Source organism: Quercus lobata, chromosome 8 (assembly GCF_001633185.2).
Source record: "Quercus lobata isolate SW786 chromosome 8, ValleyOak3.0 Primary Assembly, whole genome shotgun sequence".
In the NCBI taxonomy this organism is placed as follows: domain Eukaryota; kingdom Viridiplantae; phylum Streptophyta; class Magnoliopsida; order Fagales; family Fagaceae; genus Quercus; species Quercus lobata.
Genome location: NC_044911.1, coordinates 59,368,526 through 59,389,681, shown reverse-complemented (window position 1 = coordinate 59,389,681; position 21,156 = coordinate 59,368,526). Strand labels below are relative to the sequence as shown.

Genomic DNA, 21,156 nt, shown 5'->3' with positions numbered 1-21,156 from the left:
TAACATTGGAGGTTTGTTATGTTCATTATTGGACCATTTTCTTCCTATGTACTTGTTATAAGAGGCCCACTTTTATATTAACTGACTATGGTTGAAATACATAATTTTTACTATGCAAATACATTTATTAATTTTCCAAATATCTACCACTAAATGTTTTTCTTATTTACTGCTGGACTGTTATTTAAGCACTTATTGTGGAGGGTCATCTTTTGTGCTAACTTATCTTTGTAGGAGCTATTTTTGGGGCCTTATTATTATATTTGTTGGATGCAACCCGAACCTTGAGCAAAATGGGTCTTTCACACTTCACCGATAGCCTTTAGGCCATATTCCAAACCTAAAGTTGAATCTCGGTCTTGACTTCCCAAATATCATATTGGCAACAAATAAAAATGCCCCCGACATTCTGGCAACTCCACTGGGGAGTCAACAGTAAATGAAGAATCACCATGCCTCCTAAGTTGCGAAACATCTAGCAATATGGAACTTAAAATATCAACCATCTAGTAGTACAAAGTTAGCATTCCACAATTGCACTTGATGCCAAATTTCAGAAGTAGCAGACTCCACTGCCTAGTTGCACCAGATGCTGATCTCTAGTAGTATCAGTTTGCACTACCCAGTTGTACTTGATGTTGAGCTCTAGCAGTAACAATCTGCACCTTGCCACACTTGATGTTGAATTCCAGCAGTAACAATCTACATCACAGCTGCACCTAATGCTGAACTCCAGCAGTGACAGTCTACACCACAGCTGCACCTGATGCTGAACTCCAGCAGTAACAACTTGCACCAGATGTTGATCTCCAATAGTAACAGTCTGCACTTCCTAGTTGTACCTGATGTTGAACATCAGCAGTAACAGTCAGCACTACCTTGTTGCACCTAATGCTGAACTCTAGCAGTAGCAGTTTGCACTATTTAGCCATACCTGATGTTGAACTGCAACAGTAACAGTCTGTACCATAGCCACACTTGATGCTGAATTCCAGCAGTAATAGTCCTAGCCATCAATGCCCCATAAAGGAAGCTCATAATCCGCACAAGCAACCATAATAATTTGCTTGTGTGATGCAAGGTGTCATGCTCCCTGGGAAAATTATTGATGCTTTAGACAAAACCAGCAGAAACTTCATTTGGGGCTCTTCGGTGGAGAAAAGGAAGCTGCACACTGTGAGTTGGGAAAAAATCACTAAGCCTAAAAAAGAAGGAGGCCTAGGAGTGACTGCGGCAAGGCCAAAAAATGAAGCATTGCTTGCTAAGCTTAACTGGCGTATGCATGTGGAAAAAGACCAAAATTGGGCCAAGGTGATGAGAAGTAAATACACAAACCCCAAGAGACCTTGCTCTCGTACCTGGTTTGCCATTAAAAAAGGGCAGGATGTCTTTAACAAAGGATCGAAATGGCTGGTGGGAGGAAACAGCAATTTAAAATTTTGGCATGACAAATGGCTATCAAAAGGGCCTTTTAGGAACATGATCATCGGACATCTTAATAGAGGTGAGGATCAATTGTAGGTGAAAGATATGATCCTAGATGGAATGTGGAATTTGCAACGAATCTCCTTTGATTTACCAAGTGTCGTGGGGAGGACAATTGGAGCTATACCAATACCAATTTCTCCATACACTATTGATTGTATCAGCTGGGCTTATTCACCCTCAGGAAACTTTGATGGCAAGAGTGCCTACAGAATTGCTAAAGGGGAAGGGGGAGAAGCTGGTTTCTTTGAAGGAAAATGGATATGGAAGGTGGATACATTACCAAAAATCCAGTGCTAAGACAAGATAAGCATCGTTAAATTTTCTAATATACCATAACATCCAAGATTTCCTTATCAAAGATTAAATAAAAGATGCTCATTTTTTTTTCATATCAACAATTCATGCATTTCCCCAAATGCAATACCAAATATGATGCATTTTCATATATAATAATATATAGTAGGGTCACAACACAACACTTTTAAGAAAACAGATATTCATATACAATTTTCCAAAATGTGTTTGATCCAAAAACAACATTTATGAAACATGGCTATTTTCCAAAAAATCTCATTAAAAAGCTACTTATCTCGCAACTGCAAAATCCTAATTCTCCAAGCTCCAAGGAGATTAGCTAGAACCTAAACAATATCAAGTAAACCTATCACAATGAGTATAGAGCTTGAAATTGCATCTAGCCACAATTTAGGAATTGCCAAATAATCACTTAATTAGGCAAGCCTAGCATCTAACCTCATCAATAATAATATATTCCACTTCCATAGTTTCTTAACAAAATGATTCACAAGGCAAAAACTCCAATTATAAAGTTAACCCATTTAATATCATCTCCAACATTATGACTAGTTTCCATAAAATTTACACTACATCATTAAGAGACCCATGAAAGTAAAATCAATATATCCTCCAAGATAAGAAATTTGGAACCTCAACTAACTCCAAATAAACCCAATGGCAATAGAAAAATTAAATTCACCAACCATCACATGTTATAACTTAAAACCCCTAAATTTTTCCACCATATATAAACCTTAAGTAGTCATTAATAGCACAAAATATATACCCACTCATCAAATAATTCTACCAATACAAAACCCATACATAAAACACATAAATATCACTTCCAATACTCATAAATCACATGAGTATCATTATTAAAGCTTAGATAAAAATAACCTCAAGAAAAAGTGTAAAACCCACCAAAAAGATTAGAAATTTTTACCTTAAATAAAATGATGAAGATGCTTTGGAGTTCCTAAATATTTTTCCGGAGATCTTGTTGGAAAAATAATGGTGAGATGGTGTGGTTTGGAGTGGAGGCCGGCGGGTGAGTGTGGAAGGGAGTGTGTGTGTGTGTTTAAGTAAAGAGAAAAGAAAGAAAAATGAAAGAAAGAAAAGAGGGAGCCGGCCAAAAGAGAGAAGATGGATAGTGTGAAAATGAGTGGCTGAGAATGATGAGTAGTAGGGTTAGGTGGGGCACGTGGGAACTAAAAAAAAAAAATCTAACCTTGACCCCCTTTTTTTTTTTTTGTGTTGACTGGGTCGTTACACTCATTCTAATATATTAATTTATTTTTAATAGTTAGAAATAATATCAAACTATATTAGTTTAAATTAATTAAAATTCACCATCGTTTTTGATAAGTAAACAAATGGTACAACAAATTTTGATTAAATTAGGTTTGATCTTTTTTTTTTTTAATAAATTATCTAATTAAATTTTATTTATTAGTACTTATTGAATTAATATGTGTAAGGACACAATTCTCTAGCGGCCCAATAAGGATGTTGGGCTCGTGCATGAAAGATCCCTCACAATATGATTTGTAGAGAGTGGGCTTGAAAAGCTAGCCGTTGGTCGCGGGGCGGTGCCCGGTCCTGGTTTTAGAGGGATTCGTGTAGAAAAAGGATTTGGGCTTGAACGTTTAACCCCTACGGCATCGCATCCTATGGGATGGGCCTCCTCGGACTTGATCCGAGAACCATTAGGGTCATACCCCGGTTACCTGACGATGGGTTTTTTTCTGTAATCTCCGGTGTTGTTAAGATGTTCTCACCCAGATCGTCTCCTTTTCTTAGGAGGTCCAATGGCCTCCCCCTTGAGTTACTTACTTTCTTCTTTTATACTCGTCTGCGTTAACTGTCCTTCGTCCACGTGTAGGGTCGATCTTTACAAGACTGATATTTGTCCCATCAGTCTAATCCCAGAATTGTTGGGGATGTCAGGTGCAGAGTCTTATCTGGAGGGGTAGTAAGGATAACTTCCCCCAAGATATTTTGGATCTCCTTACGAATTCGTTCCTATACCAGTTTTACCCCTTTACTCCGGTGGGATTCTGGATTTGCCGAGGACTGAACTGTCCTCGGCTGCCTCCCAAAACTGTTTGGTGCTCTGCACTGTAGAGCTTGGGCCGTAGTTCTTCTCGGCTCGGGCCTTTGGACTCTCTAAGGGCGGATGGGCCTGGTCCATGAATTATTGGGCCCCACAATAGCCCCTCAAAACCCTTCTATCCGACTTCCGGGTTGGGAAGGAGGGTTTTGGCAAACCCGGGCCCTTAATGTGGCTTATTTAGTTCAACCCCGCATTTATGTGAGCGGTTTTCCACCTGTCCAGGAAGTTAGCCGGTTTTCAAGGGATTCCGTTTAATCTGCTCGTGATCTACTCCTGCCGCTTGGCTGTCCCAGACGCGCCCTTAATGAATCCCCTTTACGAGGCTCATTTATGTCCGGCGGCTCATCTGATAAGGTGGGGAAATGGAACGGACGCCTCTTTTCTCTTCAGATTCTTTAGGAAACTAGAATGCATTTAATACCCTCCGTTTTGCCCTTCCTATAAGAAGGCAAGCAGGAGGCCATCACTTTCGTGCAGACCCCTTTCCTTCCTTCTGAGATCTGAAACTCGTAGCTTTCTTTAGCGTCTGCTTAGCCCGTTTGTTATACACCATATCAGTATACGCCTACCATAACGAATGATGAAGGAACCATGCCCCTCCTCAAAACTCCATGTTCTGATAAAGCTTGAAATGGCTCGCTCAGGGCAAGGATGGCGCAGACTTAAGATCTGTCCCGCCTCTCTTTCAGCCAAAATCCGAAGCAGGGGCTCGTCACGTCGAATTCTTGGCGTGACTGAGTCGAGAACATCTAATATCAGCACCACCCGGCTCCTCACGAGCGTACCTAACATGGCACCAGTGTGTTAGGAGTCAGGGCTGAGGCAGGGACGAAGTGCTCCTGCCTCTCCCTCTCTTTGCTCACTGGTGCCCTCCTCCGCCCTCCTCTTATAGTCTTCCCAGCACCGGTTCCGCCCTGGTGCTGTCCTTCTCCCTCTTTTGCTCCTCTCTTTGTCTCTTCATCTCTCCCCCTCTTCTTCTCCTCCTTCTCTTACTCATGTCCTCCATCTTCTTCATTCATCTCCTCCATCTTCTTCATTGATTTCTTCCTTACTATTTCCTTCTTCTTCATTCTTTTTTTTTTTTTTGAAGCAAGTTCTTCTCTTAGTATGAGCAACAATGAGGCAGAGATTGGAGAGACTTTGAAGACAGGTTTAAAAGGCGCTTGACCGTTTGCTTATCTGTACTGTGGATGTTAGTGCTGCTTCGGCAGCCCCTCTTTTGTATAGGCTTGTTGAAGCCCCTTTTTGTACATTGTAATAATTTTTCATATTAATAAAAGTTGTTTCTATTTCATTTTGCATGTTTTGTCTCTGTTTTATAAATTTGCAAGCGCCGCTCGGCACAATAATATAGCATCTAGATCAATGTCAACTAAGACCAAAAATACTTGATAATAAAAAGATGTCGCCATAACTCTAATAAAAATGCTTGGCATAATAAGGCCGACCAGTGAAAAGTAATAATTACCCATGCTAGCCGAGGAGAGAACTGAAGGCTTGATGCCGTGTGAGAAATAACCATTTGAAGACATATCACCCACCAGATGAACAGCCCTCTTAGGCCAATGAATACTGGGGCGTTCTAGCACCTTCCTTACACCTTCGTTGGGCCTAACCCTTTAGGGTGTTTAAGCCGCGGATGAAGTGACCTGACCTTTTTATCAAGTAGCCCATCTTGCGAAATTCAAACCTTTTCTTATCCGAGTAGTTGGTTTCCCCATAGGCTTGAGTCCGAGGACCATGCAAGGCCTTAGTTCTGTCCAAAACTTGTAATTTTTATTTTTTGTGCTTGGTTTTCCCATAGGCTTGAGTCCGAGGACCATGCAAGGCCTTGGTTCTGTCCAAAACTTTGTAATTTTTATTTTTTGTACTTGGTTTCCCCATAGGCTTGAGTCCGAGGACCATGCAAGGCCTTGGTTCTGTCCAAAACTTTGTAATTTTTATTTTTTGTACTTGGTTTCCCCATAGGCTTGAGTCCGAGGACCATGCAAGGCCTTGGTTCTGTCCAAAACTTTGTAATTTTTATTTTTTGTACTTGGTTTCCCCATAGGCTTGAGTCCGAGGACCATGCAAGGCCTTGGTTCTGTCCCTGGGCCCCTATGCTGTACGGGCTTGGGTCGCGGATTTACTAGGCCCACAAATTAAGAGGCATTTCCGTACTCTTGGGTCACGCGGTACTTTTTGGTGTCCTAGTGTTCGAGGTGCGCCTTCTCGAGGATCTTCAAATCCTACGGCTGAGGGTGAAGTTGGAAATTGAGCCAAGCCCGCTTCATCCGTAGCATTCCTTAGGAACTTGCATGAATTAAATGCCACCAGTTCACTTCTGGGTACAAATAGGATAGGGGATCACCTTACTTGCACATGAACTCCCCTGTTCCCTTCAGAACCATATTTCTTCCATACCCACGATCTCTCTTTCTAGTGCCACTGTCTCAAAGCAAGATGTTAGAGGCGTGGATGGGGATGAAAGGTCTCCGCACACTTCAGAGGCACCGAACCCTTAAGGTGATACGGTATGGACAAGGATGGCACAGATTCAAGCCAGTCCTCCGTCTTGACGGGAGGAAGATGGTATTCCTCCCTCTTTTAGTCAAAATCCGAAGCAGGTTCTGGTCATGCCAGATTTTTGGTATGTCAGAAGAAGGAATTTTCGCCATCAGCGCCGTCTGCCTTGTAGCAGGCAAATTTTTGAGGGAGCTTCCCAACTTCCGGCCCCCTGCACCTTTTCCGTAGATGGTGTTAGCCTGAGGTCAGGTTCCCTGCACCTTTTCTTCACCGGTGCAGGCCCTAAGTTGGGTTCTTTGGCTGCCTGAGTTATGGGCATGTAGAAGCGTCGAGGAATAGTTTCCTTAGACGACATCTTGGAACAGCAGCCAACCTCTCATCTGCGCCTTTTTTCTTCGGCTTTTCTTCATTCTATTGCATTTTTTCTCTTTTCACTTGCATAGTTAGTTGTAATGTAAGCTTGTTTTAGCTTTTCACTGTACACTGTATTGCTCTTTTGTCTTAATAAAAGATAAGTTTATTTCTTTTATACATGCTTTTCTTCTCTGCAACAACTACTTTGCGCATGAATATTAAATGTAAGCTTGCCCTTAATGATATTCCTACCAGTTTAAACTCACAAATATTATCAAGTATAACAAGGGTAAGCCTCAATAATTTAAATTCTTGGAACTAACCGGGATAACCGCTGAGTGCTGCGCGATGCAGGCTAGACCAACGTCTGAGAACGATAAACTCGAAATAATTCGTCCGAGAGGGCGGCCGAGTAGCGAGGGACCTTGATTGTGTTGTTGGGTAATATACTGCACTATATCGCATCGATCCCTTTGGTGTTGGGGATCCGAGGGTAGACTGGGGGATCCGTACAGTTTTAGGGATCAACCCTACTGTTAACGGGGAGTTCTCTTCGGATGGATCTTGAGGTTTACGTGCCATAGTACTTGGTTTCCCCATAGGCTTGAGTCCGAGGACCATGCAAGGCCTTGGTTCTGTCCAAAACTTATGAGATTTTCTCTTTTGTACTTGGTTTCCCCATAGGCTTGAGTCCGAGGACCATGCAAGGCCTTGGTTCTGTCCAAAACTTATGAGATTTTCTCTTTTGTACTTGGTTTCCCCATAGGCTTGAGTCCGAGGACCATGCAAGGCCTTGGTTCTGTCCAAAACTTATGAGATTTTCTCTTTTGTACTTGGTTTCCCCATAGGCTTGAGTCCGAGGACCATGCAAGGCCTTGGTTCTGTCCAAAACTTATGAGATTTTCTCTTTTGTACTTGGTTTCCCCATAGGCTTGAGTCCGAGGACCATGCAAGGTCTTGGTTCTGTCCAAAACTCATGAGATTTTCTCTTTTGTACTTGGTTTCCCCATAGGCTTGAGTCCGAGGACCATGCAAGGCCTTGGTTCTGTCCAAAACTTATGAATCTTTCTTTTATTCGGTTTACTTTTCGACCATAAGCCCCTATACCAGGGCGAGGAAAGTTGGCTTGAGGCCGGAAGCCCCTAGAGATGCCCGCGCCCTTGGCACTGCAAGGCGTAGCCCCTAGCAGAAGCTTATGCCGGAGCAACAACTGTATGTCGCCGGAGTCGGAGGAAGCCCTAGGAATTTCTGCTTGCTAGAGAGCTGACTCCACCGCCACCTGCGCCAACGCGCAAGCCTTCCCACAGACGGCGCCAATTGTAAGGACACAATTCTCTAGCGGCCCAATAAGGATGTTGGGCTCGTGCATGAAAGATCCCTCACAATATGATTTGTAGAGAGTGGGCTTGAAAAGCTAGCCATTGGTCGCGGGGCAGTGCCCGGTCCTGGTTTTAGAGGGATTCGTGTAGAAAAAGGATTTGGGCTTGAACGTTTAAGCCCTACGGCATCGCATCCTATGGGATGGGCCTCCTCGGACTTGATCCGAGAACCATTAGGGTCATACCCCGGTTACCCGACGATGGGTTTTTTTCTGTAATCTCCGGTGTTGTTAAGATGTTCTCACCCAGATCGTCTCCTTTTCTTAGGAGGTCCAATGGCCTCCCCCTTGAGTTACTTACTTTCTTCTTTTATACTCGTCTGCGTTAACTGTCCTTCGTCCACGTGTAGGGTCGATCTTTACAAGACTGATATTTGTCCCATCAGTCTAATCCCAGAATTGTTGGGGATGTCAGGTGCAGAGTCTTATCTGGAGGGGTAGTAAGGATAACTTCCCCCAAGATATTTTGGATCTCCTTACGAATTCGTTCCTATACCAGTTTTACCCCTTTACTCCGGTAGGATTCTGGATTTGCCGAGGACTGAACTGTCCTCGGCTGCCTCCCAAAACTGTTTGGTGCTCTGCACTGTAGAACTTGGGCCGTAGTTCTTCTCGGCTCGGGCCTTTGGACTCTCTAAGGGCGGATGGGCCTGGTCCATGAATTATTGGGCCCCACAATATGTATCATATTTAAATAAACTTTCGCCTGGAGCATAGAGATAACTAGGACCCTAATACTAAACAAATTCTAATTTTACGTTTAATAATTTCTAATTAAATTAGGAAAAATCCTTATCACAAATTCTCTAATTTAACTTGTTATTTATCAAAAGTACTTTTTAAATTTATTTTTGAGAATGTAGGACTTATTAATTGAATGTCTCATATATAATTATCAAATTTTTTCTGTGCATTAGTTGATCAGATTAGTGAATGTAGTACTTATAATTGAATGTCTCATATATAATTATCAAACTTTTCTGTGCATTAGTTGATAAGATTAGTGAATAATTTAAAGTAAAAAATGGAACTTATTTTCCGGTCGTTTCTAGTTATTCTGTTAGGTTCTAAGACTTTAGGTTTAAATATATTAGAACTTTATTATGTAATGTTGGCAAACCATGATCAAAACATTCAGTCCTGTTTTAGACTTGATCAAAGTATATTTGTATGTAAAGTTGAAATCGAGTAATTGCAAAAAATTACTGTTGTTTTTCTGCAAGGCTCGATAGATCAAAAATTAGACTCGATCGATCGAAGCTCATGCAGATTGTTTTTCTACAAAATTTTTCAACTCAGCCCAAGCCCGTTTGACGTGTAGGGTTTTATGTTTTGCCTTAAGTATAAAAGGAAAAACCCTAGCCACATTTTGTGGTTGTTGTTTATGCTGTGTATGTGAATCTCTTGTAAGATCTAGATGTGTTCGCCTTCACATATATTTAGGGTTATCAAGAATCAAGATTATATCAAGAACTTGATGATCGGTTCGGTTGCTACATAAAGAGCTTAAAGATACATAAGTGGGAGTACTTGTGCTTACTGTAAATCCAAGAAAGAAGTAGTCTGTGGACTTGGAACTATTATGTGATCGTGATAATAAGTTTTTTACTCGATGTAGCAATAGGATGTTAGTGGTCTAAGTCGCTATTGTATAAACTTCAAGTCTTTCATAGTGGATCTGTTTTACCTTGAAGATAGTTAGGTTAAATCTTTCCGAGGTTTTTTACCAGTTTGGTTTTCCTAGGTCATCATATCTTTGTGTTATTTATTTTCTGCTGCTTTACATAATATGATATATTTGTGTTAACCTAAATTTGAATAATTTGACTAAGTAATCACTTGGCCAATTAACTAGGTTAATCTGGTTGTGTTTTAAGGGGTCTAAAAATGTACATATTCCTTTTACAAAATTAGTTTGCACTAAAATATTAGCCAAAAGATGCAGGGTTGTTCGACTTAATCATTGTAATATGTTTGGACGAGCTTATTATTATTTGCCTTTTATTTTATTTGAAATTAAATTACATAAAAATATATCTATACTTCTGTTTTTTAATAAAAATATAACTCTACTTTTTCTTCGAATGATAAATATATTACTATACTTTACTTAATTAAATAAGTCAAAAAAACCCAGGAAAAAACGAACTTACCCGAATATCACAATGTTTTATATTATTCATATTCACCATTTTATAGGCGACAATCTCGTTCAAATTCTACCATGCATGGTGTTAAAAGCTATCAATTACGGGCAGTTTTGACTTTATTAATTGTAGTCAATATGATCTTAATTAAAGTTCTCTGTTACAAATTTCAGGGATATAGTATCGATTCAAATTAAAAATTTTCAAGGTCATCAGCAAGAGCTTAAGCTGCCAATTTTTGATGTTTTCTAATTCTACTTAAATATATATATATATATATATATATATATATACCTATGGACAAGAAATGATTAATTTATTTATGCTCCTTATGCTTTATTGTTGTCAAATCATTTTTTAATTCCTTAAAATGGTATTGTCATGTAGATGCCAAGCGATTGATTGGTAGGAGATTCAGCGATCCCTTGGTTCAAAGTGATATCAATCTTTGGCCATTCAAGGTTATTGAAGGTCCTGGTGATAAGCCTATGATCATTGTCGATTATAAGGGTGAAGAGAAGCACTTTTCTGCGGAGGAAATCTCATCTATGGTCCTTAGAATGATGCGTGAGATTGCTGAAGCCTACCTAGGCATGTGAAGAATGCAGTTATTACTGTCCCTGCCTACTTCAATGACTCACAACGTAAGGCAACAAGGGATGCTGGAGGAATTGCAGGCCTGCATGTCCTGCGTAAAATTAATGAACCAACTGCTGCCGCCATTGCTTACGGTCTTGATAGGATGGCAAGTAGCATTGGCAAAAGAAATGTATTGATTTTTGATTTGGGTGGTGGCACTACAGATGTCTCACTAATTACCATTGAGAAGGGTATCTTTGAAGTAAAGGCTGTTGCTGGAGACACTCACCTTGGAGGTGAGGACTTTGATAACAGAATGGTAAAGCACTTCGTTAATATATTTAAGAGGCAGCACAAGGTGGACATTAGTGTAGGCTTCAAAGCTCTTAGGAGGTTAAGAACCGCTTGTGAGAAAGCAAAAATAATTCTTTCTTCTGCAATGGAGACTACTATTGAAGTTGATTATTTATATAAAGGTATTGATTTCTCTAAAACTATTACCCGTGCCAAATTTGCGGAACTCAATATGGATTTGTTCAGGAAGTGTATCCATATCGTGGAGAAGTGTTTGACTGATGCTAAGATGGACAAGAGCTGTGTCCATGATGTTGTTGTTACAGGTGGTTCTTCCAGAATTCCCAAGGTGCAGCAGTTGTTGCGGGACTTCTTTAATGGAAAGGAGCTTTGTAAGAGCATTAATCCAGATGAGGCTGCGGCATATGGAGCTGCTGTTCAAGCTGCAATCTTGACCGGAATGGGTAATGAGAAACTTCAAGACATCATGCTCTTAGATGTCACTCCTCTGTCCCTCGGTGTAGAGGTTTGTGGATCAGAGATGTCTATTGTGATTCCAAGGAATAGCGCCATTCCCACCAAGAAGGAGGAGAACTACTACAACATGAGTGACAATCAAACTTCTATGTTGTTCTCTGTTTACGAGGGTGAGAGAACTAGAACTCGTGACAAAAACTAATTGGGACAATTTCGGCTCTCTGGCATTCCTCCAGCACCTAGGCGTGTTACTAAGGCAAAAGTTTGTTTTGATATTGACACTAATGGTATCTTGAATGTTTCTGCTAAGGAGATGACCACTGGTGTGATGAGTAAGATCACTATCACTAATGATAAGGCAAGACTGTCCAGTGAAGACTGAAGAGATTGACAGGATGGTCCAAGATGCAGAGATATACAAGGCTGAAGATGATGAACACAGGAAGAAGGTTGAGGCTAAGGTAACTTTGGAGAACTATGCCTACGATATGAGGAACACTATCAATGATAAGAAGATTGGTGCCAAGCTTGGCCTTGTACGTAAGAAAAAGATTAATGATGTTGTTGAACAGGTGATTCAGTGGTTAGATGGCCACCTCAATAGACACGCTTTGAGACCCAACAAAAATATTGGAATATGTTGCGAACCTCAATCGACACGTTTTGAGACCCAACAAAAATATTGGAATACTTGCCCAAGAAAGCTAAAATTCAGATTTTGATAGAAAACCCTGACCTAACGTTTATAAGTGAAACGCGAACTAAAGGTATAAGTAACACCTTGACCCAATAATTATAATTGAATCATGAACCAAAGGTATAAAGTTTGAACGCCACAAGCAAGAATCTCTAATAAGTTCACAGTCAATATACACGCTTTGAGACCCAACAAAAATATTGGAATATGTTGCGAACCTCAATCGACACGCTTTGAGACCCAACAAAAATATTGGAATACTTGCCCAAGAAAACTAAAATTCAGATTTTGATAGAAAACCCTGACCCAACGTTTATAAGCGAAACGCGAACCAAAGGTATAAGTAACACCTTGACCCAATGATTATAATTGAATCACGAACAAAAGGTATAAAGTTTGAACGCCACAAGGAAGAATTCCTGATAAGTTCACAGTTCTTGAAGAACCAAAAGAAGAGCAAAGCCTCACATTTTCTGATTTTTTATTCAATAATATCTGAAAAACGTTTACAAACTTAGATGACTATTTAAGGGCTCCATAAAACTTGACAAACAAGAAAATATATTCTAAAATAACTCCTAATTGATACCTAACCATATCAGGAATAAAATTTGACCTAAAAAGCATTAAATGCACCTAAAAACAAGGAAATAAATCACCTAAACCTAAAATAACGTTTTTTACATAAAAATACCAAAAATAATAAATTACAATAATTAAATAGTAAATTGTGTCCTACATCAGACCCCTCCTCTTGAAACAAACTCGTCCTCGAGTTCATCTTTGAAATTTGAAATCTTCCGCTCCAAATAAACAAATACTTCGAATGCTTTAATAACTTGATCCGGTTCTAAAACTTGAATCCTTCATAAAGTGTAGCATAAAATTTCTTCTCATCTACTTTCAATTTATTTGCAACATCAATCAACAAAGGGTTGATAATAAAATAAAAATTTTCTACTCCAAGAAAATCAACATATTGTATAGTCATCTTCAACAAATCAACTGAGACTTGAGGATTGTGAGTTGTGGACTCATCCTCATATTTGACTTCAATTGAATCTTCCACAATGTTCTCAATAATTACCATCTCTTCTTCTTCTTCTTTTTTCATTTTTTTTTTTTTTTTTTGGAGCTTGGTGCACGATTTTGACCTAGTGCACGTCACAAAATAAGAACAAGGACACAAAAGGAACAAGATAGGATGATAACAGGAAACAAAAGATAAAAGGGATAGAAAACTGATTTTAGAACCTGTGCTCTGATACCAAATTATGCGAACCTCAATAGACACGCTTTGAGACCCAACAAAAATATTGGAATATGTTGCGAACCTCAATCGACATGCTTTGAGACCCAACAAAAATATTGGAATACTTGCCCAAGAAAGCTAAAATTCAGATTTTGATAGAAAACCCTGACCCAACGTTTATAAGTGAAACGCGAACCAAAGGTATAAGTAACACCTTGACCCAATGATTATAATTGAATCACGAACAAAAGGTATAAAGTTTGAATGCCACAAGGAAGAATCCCTAATAAGTTCACAGTTCTTGAAGAACCAAAAGAAGAGCAAAGCCTCACCTTTTCTGATTTTTTATTCAATAATATCTGAAAAACGTTTACAGACTTAGATGACTATTTAAGGACTCCATAAAACTTGACAGACAAGAAAATATATTCTAAAATAACTCCTAATTGATACCTAACCATATCAGGAATAAAATTTGACCTAAAAAGCATTAAATGCACCTAAAAACAAGGAAATAAATCACCTAAACCTAAAATAACGTTTTTTACATAAAAATACCAAAAATAATAAATTACAATAATTAAATAGTAAATTGTGTCCTACATCAGATGGGCCTCCAGCTCGTGGATTCAGAAGAGTATGAGGACAAGCTGAAAACGCTTGAGAGCATCTGCAACCCAATCATTCATAGGATTTGTGGACAAAATCAAAAACTTTGAGTAGTACCTCTCAAAAGTACAACACATGTAAGGGTGCAAACCATTTCACCAGTGTGACTATTTCGAATTTATTTTTCCAACCCTTTTAAGTCTTTTATTTTCTTGCTAGTAATTTGTCCTTGTTTGGAAATTTATGACTCTAAATTTTTGGATTTGTCATTTTATGCCAGCTGATAAGGTTTAGCTTCAACCTGTCTAGCTCGGAAGTTGATTTATCCTGTAAAAGCCACAGTTTGTTTGCATTTTAGAGTCTTCGATTAGATTTGTAAGCAATATGAATTGATAAAGGGTTAGCCTGGACTCTGTTCATGGAGAGGATAAATTGCCCTGTTACGTAACCTTTCTGAAATGTAACCTTACCCCTGAATTTATATAAAGAAAAAAAAAATCCAGATTCAAGGACAAGAGAATTTTTATTTTTTGGTTGTGAGAGAAATAGTGGACGGCAAAGGATCCTGAATCAATCCAGATGCCGACAATGAATCAATCCTCACGTTTTCCTTTACAACTCCACTTGATATAAGTTAATAAAAGCAAACTGTGCCTACAATGACAGTTAGTCATGTACCATTTTGTGAAAATAAAAGATGCAACTTATTAATTTTAACATAACGAATAAAACGTCATAGGCTGAAATCCTTTTAAAAGAAAAAATATTGTGAGAAAGATTATTGAAATAGTTATCCTTACTATTAGAAATAATAGACCTAGTCATTAACCGTGTAACACATGAAAAAGTTAGACAAAAGAATTATATATAAAATTTTTTAATTAATAAGTACATAACTAAAAGGTGAAATTAGAGAATTTATAGAAAAGAACATATCTAATTTAGTTATTTTTAAAAAAAAAAAAAAACAATGAATTAAAAATAATATATTTTGTTTTGACCTGCTTAATTTATTTAAAAAATGTGTGGTTTTAATTAGTTTAAAGAAGCATAGTATAGCATTATATATTCATAACTATTAAAAATATATGTTTGACTAATCATGTGAAAAGCTTATAACTGTTAATTTTCAAAAAAACTTATATGGTAACTTAAAAAAAAATCCACAAAAATAAAAAAGATTTCATATTATATTATATATAAATATTGATATTAATATAGATATAGATTAGAAAGTAAATGTTTTGATTTTTTTTAATAATTTTTTGGTGGTCTTGTCAACTTGAAATCCTATAAAGTTTATTTTTTATTTTTTATTTCCTTTCACAAGCAAAATTACTTTTTTTTTTTTTTCAAAAATAAACACACACACAAAAAGGAGAAAGAATATGGATCTTACACAAAGAAACATCACAAATTCTTTATCCTTTGTGTGTGTTTGTTTCTCTAAAAATATATGGGAAATTGTTCCATATTATTTGTCATATTCTCCTTTAAAATTACATGTCTTCTAAATAGAAAGGAAAACAAAGTGAAATGATGTTGAAGTTGGATCTAAACTAGTAAGGCTTATAATCACGTCGAGTTTGACTTGATAAACCTGAATTTAGAGCATGTCCTAACTGCTTTCTTCTTTATCCTCCTCAATATATAGATTGCTAGTAAGCCTCATTCGTTCCTCTAGGGGATTTCGATAAAGGGGATCCCAAAACCAACAGAGGAGGTCCACATCTTAATCATTTTTTTTTTTTTTTTGAAAATAAAATCTTCTTCTACTATTTATTTTTTACTACACATACTGTGCGTACCCAAAATATGGCTATTGGGTTCAGCCTCTACTTGGGGCTCACAATCTATTTGTATTGTGGGCGTTGGGTTTCCTACAATGGGTGGCCTTATACTCGGAGACCCAAGTACCCTCCTGTTTGCTCAAATCCTTCTCCTTACCTCATAGAGTCGCGTCAGACGCGGCACCGACGTACTCAGAGACCCAAGACTGGGCTTTGATTATCACTGATTCACACCAAACCGAGCCAATTCGACCAAATCGGGTCGTATCGGCTGGCAACCGAAATGGACCGAAACGGTCGAAACAGGCCAAAATCGGCCTTGAATCATGCCAAAACATGTCATCTCATGGTGGGATTGGTGATGATGATGATAAAGTTGAGTTGCTAGAGCTTGGGTCTGTGTATGGAACTGGCTCCATTTTGCTGTTTTTGTTTCAGGTTTTGCATTGGGATACTTTGTGTTTGTGTTTATAAAGGCCAGAGGCTAAGATGCACGATTGACCACCAGTTACTTAAAATAAACAAAGTTAGGTTCCAAAGTGGACAGAGATTAGCTCCACTTCTTACCTAGGGTTGTTATTAGGTACCAGTATATGAAGGAAATATATAGAAAATAAAAATAAAAATATTTTTAATCGCCGCACCTACACCCAACTTTTTCAAAAATTGCTGAGTCTCGCACCCGAATTCGGAAACGCACCCATGCTTCATTGAATAGGACTACTCCTTCCTATGTTGCTTTCACTCCTACCCAAAGCTTGGTCGGTGATGCTGCCATGAACCAGGTTGCCAAGAACCCCACCAACTCTGTCTTGGATAATCTTCAAACAACTTCTTTTTTTTTTTTTTGGATAAATTTTTTTTTTTAATTCTAAAAAAACTTGGTTTTTTACTTACCAACATCCAAGGACGGAGCTAGGATTTCGAATGGGGGGGGGGGGCGAGATACACTCAAACTCAAGTGCTTAAAATAAAAATTTATAGCCTAAACCTTCATATTGTAGCTCTAGATTAACCCAAAGATAACCATGTTTTTTATCCAAGCAATTTATAAAAGAATATATGTGTGTGTGTGTTTATCCCAAACTTCTTTGGGGAACTTCATCAAACACTTAAACTGCAATTATCTTATACTAATCTTTTAAGATAAATTTCATAAATCATTTAAAACCCAGACAAATAACCACAAAAAGAATAAAAATTTAATGAAAATTTGAATAAAGAAAGTTTTTTTTTTTTTTGGTATGAAAGCGTGAAAGTATTGAACAAAAATAGAGCATGAAAATTAAAAAAACAAGCTTTATATATTATATATTATATACTTCCCTTTTTCTCATTGGACTAGGGGGGGCATTGCCCCCCCCCGGGGGGGGTCCAAGCATAGTTCCATCCCTGCCAACATCAATGTGTATTCTTGGTATATATTGCGTTTGTCTAAGCCTGTCTTCTTGGCTCTTGCTTTTACATGGATTATTATTTTGGCGACTGTTAGAACAACTTATTTTGGACTGTATTTAATCACAGATAAAGTTTTATGTTCTGAATTCTCATTCACCAAAAACACAATTTATTGCTCTTGTATGATATACTCCTTAAAAGAAAAGGGAAAAAAATTATTTTCAGGAATTTTCTAGTTCCTCTTCTTTTGTTTTCTTTTTTCTTTTTTTCTTTTTAAAATTATTGTGCACTCACATATTAGCCATAAAAATGTTCCTCCCTACAATAGTTCAGAAGAAAATAAAAATTTCTCCACTTAAATCACTTTAATAATGTTAATAGCATTCACAATTTCAGTAGTAAAAAATAAAAATCATTTAACGAACTCATAACTTTTTCCCTTATATGAATAAATTATGAACTCTTAGTGACTGTAATTATCAAGTCCCCATTTAAAATTTTCAAACTTTGTATCCATGTATCATCAGCTCTAATCAAATTTCAGATTTTAACGTGAAATCACAATGTTATAAGAGCAGCTTCATGAGCCAATAGTTGATTTTTTTTTTTCTCCCTTTTAAAATTTTGTTATTAGTTTTATTATATGAGCTACAAAATGTCCTCTTTCATTCCTATAATTCACAAATAAAATATAATTGTCAACCAAAAAAAAATCAATATCTAATTTCTGCTTCTTGGGCTTTATTGTTGTCTTATAATTTTTTTCCTTTCTATTTGAACTGTTTCTAAAAAGTTATTATATTGCAGATGCAAAGTGGTTGATTGGTAGGAGATTCTCTGATCCTTGGTTCAGAGTGATATCAACCTTCGGCCATTTATGGTTATTGAAGGTCCTAGTGATAAGCCTACGATCGTGGTAAACTGTAAGGGCAAGGAGAAGCATTTTTCTGCTGAGGAAATCTCATCTATGGTCCTTAGGAAGATGCGTGAGATGGCCGAAATCTACCTGGGCACAACTGTGAAGAATGTGGCTGCTTACTTCAATGATTTCCAGCGTAAGGCCACAATGGATGTTGGAGGCATTACAGGCTTATGTCCTGCGTATAATCAATGAACCAACTGCCGCAGCCATTGCATATGGTCTTGAGAAGTTTGGCTGCATTGGCAAGAAAAATGTGTTAATTTTTTATTTGGGTGGTGGTACTGCAGATGTCTCACTACTTACTATTGAGAATGGTGTCTTTGAAGTGAAGGCAGTTGCTGGAGACACTCAAGGACTTTGATAACAGAATGGTAAAACACTTTGTTGCAACATTTAAGAGGAAACACAAGGTGGACATTAGTGATAGCCCCAAAGCTCTTAGGAGGTTAAGAACTGCTTGTGAGAAATCAAAACGGATTCTTTCTTGAGACCGACATTGAAGTCGATTCTTTGTATAAAGGTATTGATTTCTCTTCAACTATTACCCGTGCCAAATTTGAGGAACTCAACATGGATTTGTTCAAGAAGTGTATGGACATTGTGAAGAAGTGCCTGACCGACTCTAAGATGGACAAGAATTGTGTCCATGATGTTGTTGTTTCAGGTGGTTCTTCCAGAATTCCTAAGGTGCAGCAGTTGTTGCAGGACTTCTTCAAAGGGAAGGAGCTTTGTAAGGGCATTAATCCTGATGAGGCTGTGGCTTATGGAGCTGCCATCTTGACTGGTAAAGATTCTGAGAAACTTCAAGATATCGTGCTCTTAGATGTCACCCCTTTGTCTCTTGGGGTATTAACTGATCCTACGAAAGATATGTCTGTTTTGCTTCCAAGGAATTCTGCCATTCCTGCCAAAAAGGAGGGAAACTCACCACCATACGTGACAACCAAACTTCTATCTCCATCTCAGTTTACGAGGGTGAGAGTACAAGAGCTACGGATAACAACTTCTTGGGGGAAATTTGAGCTTTGTGGTATTCCTCCAGCACCCAGGGTGTAGCTAAGGTAAAAGTTTGCTTTGATATTGATGCTAATGGTATCTTGAATGCGGCGTAGCTTAGGTAAAAGTTTGCTTTGATAGTGATGCTAATGGTATCTTGTGTCAAAAAGGAAGTATTTTTCTGTATTTTTATTTAGAGTTGAATACAATAGTATATAGATACAAAGCCAGAGGAATTTTTGGAACCTATTCTAGCCTATACACATTTTGTGGCTAAAAATAAGGATGGCCCTTGAAGTATGGGATTTACATAAACCAGATTTCTCTACTTATCTAATTAGACAGCTCACGCCAACACTCCCCCTCAAGTTGGTGCATAGATATCCCTTATGCCTAACTTGTCAAGTGAGTTGTAGAAGTTCCTTGCAGACACTGCTTTTGTAAGTATATCAGCCAACTGGTCTTCTGATTTAACAAATGGAAGCTGAATAATCTTTTCTTCAAGGTTTTGTTTGATGAAGTTCCGATCCACCTCAACGTGCTTAGTGCGATCATGTTGGACTGGATTGTGGGAGATAGCAATGGCCGCCTTGTTATCACAGAACAAGTTCATTTCAAAACTAGGAGCAACACCAATTTCAGCTAGCAGCTTTTTCAGCCAAAGGAGCTCACATATTCCCTTGACCATTCCCCGAAATTCAGCTTCAGCACTAGACAAGGCAACTACCTTCTGTTTCTTGCTCCTCCATGTAACCAAGTTGCCTCCCACAAAAGTAAAGTACCCAGCAGTAGATTTCCTGTCCGTGATGTTCCCTGCCCAGTCTGCATCTGTGTAGCCAGCAACATTCAAATGACCATTCTTTGAGAACATAAGCCCTTTCCCAGGAGAGGACTTCAAATAACGAAGGATCCGCATTACGGCATCCATATGGTCTTCACTTGGGCAGTGCATGAACTGACTTACTACACTCACAGCATAAGCAATATCTGGCCGAGTATGAGATAAATAGATGAGTTTACCCACTAATCGTTGATACCTCTGTTTGTCCGCTGGTACCTGGTCTACATATTCTACAAGTTTATGATTTTGGACAATTGGAATATCAGCAGGCTTACACTCTAGTAATCCTGCCTCTGCCAGCAAGTCTAGTATATATTTCCTTTGGGAAAGAAATATGCCTTGTCTTGACCTTGCCACTTCAATGCCCAAAAAATACTTAAGCCCTCCTAAGTTCTTCATCTCAAACTCAGTTGACAATTGCTCTTGAAGCCTAGATATTTCTTCTACATCATCCCCTGTAATGATCATGTCGTCTACATAGACTATGAGGGCTGTTATTTTTCCCACTCGATGTTTTAGGAAGAGAGTATGATCAGAATTGCTTTGTTGAAACCCATATTTCCTCATTGCCAAACTCAACCTGCCAAACCACGCTCGAGGTGATTGCTTTAGTCCATACAATGCTCGTTGTAACCTACAAGCAATTTTTGCCTCTGAAGTAGCAGTATAACCTGGTGGAATATCCATGTAAATCTCCTCTTCAAGATCACCATGGAGGAAGGCATTTTTCACGTCCAGTTGGTGCAATGGCCAATCTAAATTTGCAGCAAGAGATAATAAAACTCTAATAGTTTTTAGTTTGGCTACAGGTGAGAAAGTTTCCTGATAATCTATACCATATTTCTGTGTGTAACCCTTTGCTACCAACCTCGCCTTGTATCGATCAATAGACCCATCTGCTTTATATTTAATGGAGAAAATCCACTTGCACCCCACTGTCTTCCTTCCTTCAGGCAACATGCTTAAAACCCATGTGTTATTTTTCTGCAACGCCTCCAATTCTTCTTTTATAGCTT

The 21,156-nt window shown here is 38.3% G+C and overlaps 2 pseudogenes; both read left to right on the top strand.

Annotated features, from left to right (window-relative positions):
* The first annotated feature begins 1,530 nt into the window (after positions 1–1,530).
* LOC115957155 lies at positions 1,531–14,303 on the top strand (annotated as a pseudogene).
* A 2,016-nt stretch (positions 14,304–16,319) lies between these two features.
* LOC115957154 lies at positions 16,320–19,359 on the top strand (annotated as a pseudogene).
* The last annotated feature ends 1,797 nt before the right edge of the window (positions 19,360–21,156 follow it).